At 37.9% G+C, this 7,500-nt stretch overlaps 1 protein-coding gene across 3 annotated transcripts in view; it reads right to left on the bottom strand.

The window, feature by feature from the left end:
• The window catches only part of LOC106884449 (tektin-3), a 55,918-nt gene that overhangs the window by 45,244 nt on the left and 3,174 nt on the right, over positions 1-7,500 (bottom strand). For all 3 annotated transcript variants that reach the window (XM_089354728.1, XM_089354729.1, XM_089354730.1), the window contains exon 2: positions 3,382-3,637. The gene's annotated coding sequence lies outside the window, so the exon portion shown is untranslated. The remainder of the gene's footprint in view (positions 1-3,381; positions 3,638-7,500) is intronic.

The following is a 7,500-nucleotide window of genomic DNA, read 5'->3' as shown; positions in this document are numbered from 1 at the left end:
GATGAAAGGCAAAGTCGACCCCGGCGGAATTTGAACTCAGAACGTAGCGGCAGACGAAATACCGCCAAGCATTTCGACCGGCGTGCTAACGTTTCTGCCAGCTCGCTGCCTTTTTTTAAATGTCTTAATAATAGAATGAGAAAAAACAGAGTTGATAATCACACTCCTTTACAAATTTGTGGTCACGTACAAATGCAAAAGAAAGAAAAAAATGAAACAGAATGAGAAATCAGTATTACAGACTATTTATAATATATCACAACAATATTATGTATTAACTATTAATATTGATGTTTCTTCTACCTCGTTTCAAGGACTCATTAAATGAATAAGAACGAATCCGTTGGACAATTCAGTCTCTTTTATATTTTATAGTCAAGAACACGCTTAAGCGGCGAATAAGCTAACATACCTGTCCGTTTTCTGCCCAAGCCATTTTCATAAGTTTATCCTAAATATCCATATCTGCTTTCAGACTTTTAGTTAGCCTTGTTTCATATGTTCTGAGTAATATAAAGCTATCTTTTCATAGTCCTAAGTTACTCTCGAAGTTGAAAAAATTTGTAATGACTATTATACATGCATGGATGCCAGGGAAATATGTCCTGTTTATCATATGTGATATGCAGGACATGCAAAGGGTTAGCATTGCTTTCTTCTTTTTTTTTGACTAGACATAAGGACTAATTAAATGTTTAAGAACGAATCTGTGGTAACGATCTCTCTCTCTCTCTCTCTTTGATATCTTTTAGTTAAGCGGTGAGAGAGCAAACATAATGTAGTAAGCCCCCTCTAACCGGCAAAAGAAAAAAACACAGCAATTAAAATTAGAGCCGTAATGAAGAGAAGAATCATAAGCATTAGTGATAATTCTTTTCAAGGAAGGTAAGCGAGTAAACTGTGAAATTCTAATTGATTAAGAACTGAATAGTAAAGGAGAATGTTGTGAAGTGAATTTGATCTTTGATTAGAGACACCTCCAGACATGTTTAAGTCATTGTCACAAGTGTAAGAGGTATCAAGCTATGACTGTATACTAATTTAGTAAAAGCCCGCCTCTAATAATCTATTGATGGCCGTAGCTGCGTAAAACGACAAGAACTGGTTTTAAAGCTTTAACTTAGTGTGGTATAAAGCTAAATGGGATAGAAGAACCATACAAGGTAACTAAACTGTACAGGGGTATTGACAAACATACGTACCAACTATCACCATTTTCTCTCTATAAAAACTAACTTCGTAAAATGTTTAATTTAGTGTAATCTATTTGCCTCCGGTTATGCCATACTGATGATTTCAAATAAGGATGAAATGGCATAAATGCTTACCTGCGACTAGAAATTTAAAGGTATTTCTAGTGTGTAAGAAAAAAGGAATATTAAATATGTATACTCTGCGCAACTTTTTCATTAATCTTTAATTTGAAATTCAAGCTTCGAATCCCGCCAAAATTGATCTAGATATGATTGTCTTCCCTCCAAAAATCGGCCACCAGAACACACCGCGTGTATGAATACCAAAAGTACTTATGCTTTATTAATATTTAACAGGCATCCGCGAGAAAAAAAAACCCCAGAAAATTCTAAGAAAGTTTTAAGAACGATCATTTATGATGCATTAAAGAAGAAATACCAAGAAGAGCGTATTAATTAGTTATTTAAGATGAAGAATGACTGATTTTGAAAGTCATTAAGGTATAGGTTGAAAAGTTTAGAGTATTTATGTCACCGTACTAATATAACGAACGGTCTTTTTACGCTACTGTGTAAAATGAAAACTTTATGTATTCATACACTTGCATAATATAATAGCTTGAAATATATACTAATTCATCACAATATCCTTCAGTGGATGGTCTGGAAGTAGTTCCCATTACCTTTAAAGTTATCTATAGAGCATTTTGTGTGTGTCCTCTGATAGTTCTTTTTCAAGACGAAAACTCATGATTTCGGAATTATATTTGAATTCTCTTGCACAATTTGGTTCAGGCGAGATTTTGAATACAATGTGTACATGCATTTAAGACAAATTACACCAAAATGCAAGATTAACAAGGCAGCAGAAAGTGACAAGTGTAAGTTATGCGTTGTGACTGTGTAGCACACTGTAAACGAGTGGACGAAGCTAGCTTAAAAAGTGAAACGATAATATTGCAAGAACGGTTCATTGGAGGCTGTGTGGCAAGTATGGATTGGATAGAGCAAAAACGTGATATGAGCACAAGGTAAGGATACTGGTAAGGATGTATTATCCAATGAGATTGTGAAATCGAAAGCCGGATGTAGTGGTTGTGAACAACAGAGGGGAAAAAAAACCTGTTTAATGATAGATATTGCATACTCGGGTGATTACAGATTATCGGAAAAAGAAGAGAAGCAGCAGGTCAGGTATAATGGAACGGGAGATAATAAAACTGCGGTTATTGAAACAAGGTGAGTATTGTACCTGTTGTTGTTGGAGCCTCGGGATTTGTAAGGATCAAGCTCACAGACTGGATTGAAAAGATACGATTAAATGCAAAGATAGAGCATACACAGAAAACAGTGTTGCTTGGAATTGCATAACGTTCTCGCAGAGTTCTCGAAATCTAGATGAAGAGTGTTACCTTAGTCAATTGATTGTGGACAGGTGACACCTTGTTACTTTCACCTGCGAAGTTGTTGTATTAAACAACAACAACAACAACAACAATTACAATGGTTTCCGATTGAGTCATAAGCCAGCAGTTTTTAGGGAAGAGTGTTAATCGATATCATCGATCTCAGTACTCGACTTGTACTTTATTTTATCGACCTCGAAAAAATGACAGGTGAGGCCAACCTCGGTGGCTTTTGAACTCACAACGTAAAGAGCCGGAACAAATACTGCACACAACTTTTTCAGACGCTCAAAGGGAGAGAGAGAGAGAGAGAGAGAGAGAGAGATAGAGAGACACACACACACACACACACACACATATATATAAACTACGGGCTTCTTTCAGTTTCCGTCTACCAAATCAACTCACAAGGCTTTGGTCGGCCTAAGACTATAGTAGAAGACACTTGCTTAAGGTGCCATGCAGTAGGACTGAACCCGGAACCATGTGGTTGGAAAGCAAGCTACTTACCACACAGTCACTCCAGCGCCTATATACATATATATATAGGGAGAGAGAGAGAGAGAGAGAGAGAGAGAGAATTCAATATAATGAGAGAATATAAAAAGATATACATCTGATAGACCGAAGCTGAAAAATCGTCGTTTGATAAATAGCTTCTAGTCAAGAATGAAAAGTAGTTGCTTGAGCATTTTCAATGGAAATATGCTTATAAAGAAAGGAAAGGAAAACGGAAAGAAGCGCAGGTTAAAAGGAACAAAAAAAAAAAACGAGAAGCATACCTGATGTGTTGTTTGGTCAAATGTTAGAGTACATGAATGTTACCAGACTAGATATGGATCAGTGACTTCACGAACAGGTGGGATGTTTTTTTTCTTCTTCTAATGAGCACCACAGAAGATGTATCAGTCGATTGATTGATGGAACGAAATCTGTTGCTCTTAATACAGTAAATCTATCATGCGATTCATATCCTGTGAAGCATGATGAGGACCGTCTAATGAAGAAGATAAAAGTGTATCAGTAGATCTTCAGAATCTGTAATGAAAATGAACAGATTTTTGTTAAATAAAATATTTTGATACTGTTTAATTTATTTACAATAAAGAGATTTTGCCTCGGTGATGTGTATTAAGTAAATGAGAGGGAGTGGATGAGGTTAACGATTTTAATTGTTGCTGTTTAATTGGTGGAATTATTTATTGAATAGCAGCTGAATAATTTACGAGAAATATCGGAGAAAGAAAATTGCTATTGGATGTAGAAAAGCTGGTAGATACGTGGACTCGAGAGGAGGGGAAAACAAACCTTAGATCAGTATACCAGGAGGTGGTAGAGTAGCGAAGAAATAAGGCAGGTAGGCACGTTGCGAGGCATTTGAAGTGAGCCCCCGGGGTTTTGTGGCGCGTTCACTCTGAAAGCTCTGATTTTGCTGGGTCTTACTAGTACTATCGATATCTTTTATCTTTTACTTGTTTCAATCATTAGACTGCTGCCATGCTTGGGCACCGCCTTGAAGAATTAATAGTCAAATGTATTGACCACAGTACCTTTTGTTTTAAGCCTGGTACTATAGATTTCTCTTGCTGAACCACTAAGTTACAGGGATATAAGCATAGCAGCACTGGTTGTCAAAAGGTGGAGGGGCGAACACACACACACACACACACACACACACACACACACACACACACACACACACACACATATATATGTATGTATGTATGTATGTATGTATGTATATACGACAGGCTTCTTTCAGTTTCCGTCTACCAAATCCACTCACAAGGCTTTGGTCGGCCTGAGGCTACAGTAGAAGACACTTGCTCAAGGTGCCACGCAGGGAGACTGAACCCGGAGCCATGTGCTTGGTAAGCAAGCTGCTTACGACACAGCCACGCCTGCGCCTGTATATGCAGATAATTACAACTGTCTGGCATTGATAATCATAATTGTTTGACATATCAATTAGTTAATCCAGCTACGTTGTAGTGAACGGGAAGCAACCGTAGCAGATCAGCTAAGCTATGCTTAATGGTTTAATTAAACGAGCGGATACGGCTTAATCTCGGAGTTCGAAACTGTTGTCTATCCATCGTCCATTCTTATGATATGTACGAAGAAATTATGCTGAACTTATAGACACAGACATAGCTTCTGTAATTTCTGAGTAAGAGGAGTCAGCAGGAATCGGATAACGGAACTGAGAAAATTTTAACTCAAGGCACTTATTACTAATATAATGAGGATTGGCGTAAAGAAGGAAAACATAGAAAGGAGTCGATTATGTTCCATAACAGTGTAGTGATAAAATATAGTTGCAAAGAATGAAGAACTTGTAGACAGGATAGAAACGAGTTTGCTTCTTTTTAATTTTTATTTTTTATCGAAAATGGTACATCCAACCACCAAACATGAAGGTTGTACTGTCGGAGCCAAGAACTTGAGACAACAATAGTGAAAATCTTCCCAAGAGACGGCAGCAAGAATTGGATGGTTACAAATCTATCAGATATATGTATTGGTTTGAAATCTTGGCACAAGGCTAACAATTTCGGAGTAAAGGAAAACTGGTACTTATTTTACTACCCCGAAAGGATGAAAGGCAAAGTCGACCTCGGCGGAATTTGAACTCAGAACGTAAAGCCGGACGAAATGCCGCTAAGTAATTTACCAGTGCGTGTATTTATTACTGGGATAATGACTCTCCCGAAATGCAACAAAATCTGTTTCAACACACGAATTCACACCAAGAATCTTGAAACCCAAATATAAAAACAGTAGAGAACTAAAAGTTAAGATATTAATGTTATCAATCTATTCCAAGACTCAGGAGACAGAGACAAGATATGATTACAAATCTACTGTTTCCTAGTTCATAAAAGATAGAAACAGCAAGAGAGGCGTAGTAGTCGAAATGTCTAGACGCTTTACTAATAATTACAGTTAAAGATTTTAATCAAAGTGACAGACAAAATTAATAACCACGCGACTAATCTAAATAATATGACGCCTGTGATATAGCATTCTTGTATTTATTGCTTTCGATCCTTAATGAAGCTCTAGATTATTTTATTTGAGCTGGAACCCTGGAGTTCGTTTACTCGTGTCTCTTCTTCCCTATGACTTAGAAAAGGACAGCAGCGTCCATGACAGTGTTGCAAGTTCTCTGGCGTCTGTGGAAAAAGAGGAGAGCTACGCTTCTTTGGTTATCTTCAGATCTGATATTCCACCTGAATGCTAGCACTCCACAGACAAGTATACCCTTAACGTAGTTTTCGGGGAGATTCAGCGAGACACAGAGTGTGACAAAGCTGGCCCTTTGAAATGCAGGCGCAACAGAAACAGGAAGAAAGAGTGAGAGAAAGCTGTGGTGAAAGAGTACAGCAGGGTTCGCCACCACACCCCTGCCGGAGCCTCGTGGAGCTTTAAGTGTTTTCGTTCAATAAACACTCACAACGCCCGGTCTGGGAATCGAAACCGCGATCATACGACCGCGAATCTGCTGCCCTAACCACTGGCCCATTGCATCCCCCATATATATGGCGAAGAGCTGGCAGAATCATTAGAGCGTCGGACAAAATGCTTAGCGGCCTATCTTCCAGCTTTTTACGTACTGAGCTCAAAATACCGCCGAGGTCAACTTCATCTTTTATCCTTTCGGAGCCGATAAAATAAAACATTTATCAATTATTGGGGTTGATACAATCGACGTTCACCCCTCTTCCCCAAATTGCCGGCATTTTGCCAAAATTTGAACGATTATATTCAATTGATATTATTGATTTGTTAGAAACTAGTGATTCATCTCATTACTCCGAGTTTCTCACTGAGTATGCTTTTTTCAAATGTAACTGGATTCTAGTCATCTTCACTTCAGATTAGAAATCTCTTACAGTCTAAACAGGGTTGAACGAACACACAAAGCAAACTAACTCGGAGTAATGACAGAGAGAATCGTTAGCTTTTAACGAATCTACATGCACGATACAATTTATCATAGATCTACGTGTGATCTACAAAGAAGATTACTTTGGGTTACTTTTTTTACTTTCAGTTTTTAAAAACCTATAAGATGTTGGCTAAAGATTCTTAATATGTGATCAGCGACGAAGGCCGTTGCATTTTTACAAGAAACCAGCACTAAATTCACAACATTTCTTAAGAAAAAGAAAGGTACCACTTTGGTGTGTGATCTACAATTTAAAAGAGATAAATTTTGGTTACTTTTTTACTTTCAGCTTCTAAAGTAGAAGACACTTGCCCAAGGTGCCACGCAGTGAGACTGAACCCGACACCATGTGGTTGGTAAACAAGCTACTTACCACACAGCCACGCCTGAGTCTATGTATAAAATAATTTTAAAAGCAACCTTAAGTAATCTCCTCTGTAGATCACACGCCAAAGGAGCACCGATAAACATTTACAATGGACAGAATACGATGTTCATTTTCTATGGACATGGTATTCTGTCGGTTACGACGGCAAGCGTTCCTCTTGATCAGATCAAGGAACAACTTGCTCGTGAAATTAACGTACAAGTGGCTGAGTACTCCGCAAACACCATTAACGCAGGTCTTAGGGAGATTCAGTGTGAGACAGAATATGACAAGGCTGGCTTTTTTGGTTTACGGGTATAAATCATTTTTGCCAGCTGAGTGAACTGGAGCAACGTGAAATAAAGTGTTGTGACATAAAACGCACCACCAGAAATCGAACTCACTATTTTACAATCGTGAGCCGAAGACCCCTCACCACTAAGCCACGTCCCTTCATGCAATGGGCAAAAATATATTGAAGAAATACCCGTACTTGATATCGCGTGGAAAACTAAATCAATTTGAATAATATTTTTCACCAGTCAATATAATGCATTCATTAGTCAATTTAGTATACAAATT

This window comes from Octopus bimaculoides, chromosome 7 (genome assembly GCF_046866305.1).
Source record: "Octopus bimaculoides isolate indiv1 chromosome 7, ASM4686630v1, whole genome shotgun sequence".
Classification (NCBI taxonomy): domain Eukaryota; kingdom Metazoa; phylum Mollusca; class Cephalopoda; order Octopoda; family Octopodidae; genus Octopus; species Octopus bimaculoides.
This window is presented reverse-complemented; position numbering and strand designations above follow the sequence as displayed.